Here is a 2,687-nt window from a genome sequence, read left to right as displayed (position 1 = left end):
CCGAAAATTTCTTGGAATTTTTATATTGAATTTTGGCCAATTAATGGTAAATTGCCATAAACGACTTGTAATATTACTATAAATTACCAAGAAATTTCATAAATTTCCGAAAATTAATAAAAGTGTTCAAAGTGGAACTTTGGGTAATTTATCGCTGGTTACCATATTTACCTGTAAAATTACTAAAATCTCCATAAAATATTTTTAAAACATTATAATTGTTAAAATATTTGGGTAATAATTGAGTTGTGCGAAATCTTTTAAATGTATCGGAAATCTTCAACAATTATTTGAAATCTTTGAAAAATCATTGAAATCTTCATAAAATATTTAAACTATTTTTGAAATCGTTTAAATCTTTTAGAAATTATTGAAGTCTTTGTGAAACCATTTCAAACTAGTCGAATTTTTTTCGAAACATTTAAAGACTTTGTATAGTATTAAAAAGATTTGATAATATTTGTGAAATTGTTTAAATTTTTGGAACATTTTTTAAGTCTTTGTGAAATTTTTGAAATAGTTTTAAAACATTTGTGAAATTATTGAAATCTTATGGAAATCATTTATTGTTTTGTGAAATTAAAAAAAAATTCGAAATCTTTGTGAAATTTTTGCGAAACATTCGAAAACATTGAAACCCCTTGAAAATATTTTTGAATTTTTGAAATATTGTTGAAATATTTGATAATATTTGTGATATTCTTGAAATCTTGGCGAAATATTAAAATATTTATTTAGAAGTTTTCTATTAAAAATTATATTTGAGGCAATATATACAAATATTGTTTTTTTTTTTAATTTCACAAGATTCCCAAACTGTTCAAAAAGAATCAAAAAGATTTCCTAACTATTTTTTTTTTAATTCAGCAGGATATTTTGAACTTTGAGAAAAATTTGAATATTTTTTTCACATATTTCGTAGGTTTGCTGCTTGAATATATTCAAAAATAATTTTAAGCTTGTGAATATTGCGGAAAAAATTAAATTGTAGATTTTTTAAGGTTTTGAAAAAAGCTTTTGAAGAATTTGGAAACGTTTCGACCAAATAAATTTTTTTTGTAAATTTCTATAGAATTTCAAAATATTTTTTTCTTTATAAGAATAAAATTAAAGAAAATATCTTTAAAAATTTTAATATATTGCGAAAGATCTCCTAAATCGTCAAAAATTTATCCGTCAGATGTGAAAGAAATTTTTCTAATAATGCAAGTTTTTTCATAAACCGAAAGGAAATACGAATCATTTTTAAATCTATATTGTTAAGGTTGGAAGTTTTTAAAATATATAAAAGATTGTTACGAAGAATCCAGAAGATTTTAAGGCAATTTCTTTAATTGTAAACATATTTTTTGCTTTGAGAAAAGACTAGAATAATTTTTTAAGTTATTTGGAAGGCCTGCATAATATTATATAATATTTTTAGAGAATTCTAAAGTATCTTAGAACAATAAAATAATGTGTTTAAATTCCCTTCGTTAATTTCAAATTATTGTTTCTTTTTAAAAATTAATTTGGGAAAACATTTAGGAAGATTTTTAAAAATTTCAAAAATTTTCAATGCAAAGCAACAAATATTTCTTAAAAATGTTCGAAATTATTTTTTAAAAGCTGAAATTAAAAAAAAAAAATTCATGTATTTTCTGAATTTCACGTGGTGAAACCTAATGTGAAATATACCGTAAGCACTGTAATGTCCCTTATTCAGCGGCAAAATGCCATACGGTAGTGTATTTTAAGACGCAGCAGAGCTCAACGAGAGATGCGCAGACGTTGCATTTGCAACAGGCGCGCAGGATGAAAGCGCGAGCGCTCAGAGTTTGTACGAGCTCCGTGTGACTACAGGAATCGATCTGACGACGCACAGTCGTTATTATTTTAGATTTTAAACTAATAAGCGATGCTAGATTTTTTTTAAATTCTGGACTAAATTTTCTAAAAAAAGTGCGAGTAGTTTAAATTTTCGTTTGCTTATTTAATATTTATTTAAATGCAAACAGCGAAAAAATTTCGATTTTTTTTTCGTTTTTATCTCATAAAAAAAATTTTTTTATACTTATTTAATACACAGTGGTATAAGAAAGATGAAAAAATGGTTAACTTGCATAGTTAACTAATATAAATTAATTGTATTCACAAATACTCGACATTAGGGGTCATTCGCCTTCAAAATTTATTTTTGCGCTGAAATCGCTTGATTTCATCGTTAGGGTGATACGTAGACATTAAAATTTAAGATTAAATATTATTTGCTTATTTTTTCCACAAACTAAATGAACAATTATATATTTTTGGCGTTTTTAAGCGAAAAAATCGCTTTTTTCTCGTCTTGCTAAAATTATATTGCCAAGGATGTTTCCTGAAAAAAATTTTAAATCCATCAATATTGTTTACTTTATAAACAACTTAACATTTTCGGCGTTTTTGATCAAAAAGAAATTGATTTTTTCTCTGAATTTGCTGAAATTATGTTGCCAATGATGTTCTCTAAAAAAATTGCAGACAAGCAATATTTGTCTATTTTATAAAGAAACTATATGGACAAATGCAAATTTTGGGCGATTTGAAGCGAAAATAAGTCGTTTTTTATCGACTTTGTTGTTGCGGATGAAAGACTTAGAGAGTTAGTCAAAGATACAAGGGTCTTGAGGGGTCCTGAATGCAATACTGACCATTACCTTCTGATCTCA

The sequence above is a fragment of the Belonocnema kinseyi genome, chromosome 4 (assembly GCF_010883055.1).
Source record: "Belonocnema kinseyi isolate 2016_QV_RU_SX_M_011 chromosome 4, B_treatae_v1, whole genome shotgun sequence".
NCBI classification, from domain to species: domain Eukaryota; kingdom Metazoa; phylum Arthropoda; class Insecta; order Hymenoptera; family Cynipidae; genus Belonocnema; species Belonocnema kinseyi.
Note: the sequence above shows the minus strand (reverse complement) of the source record.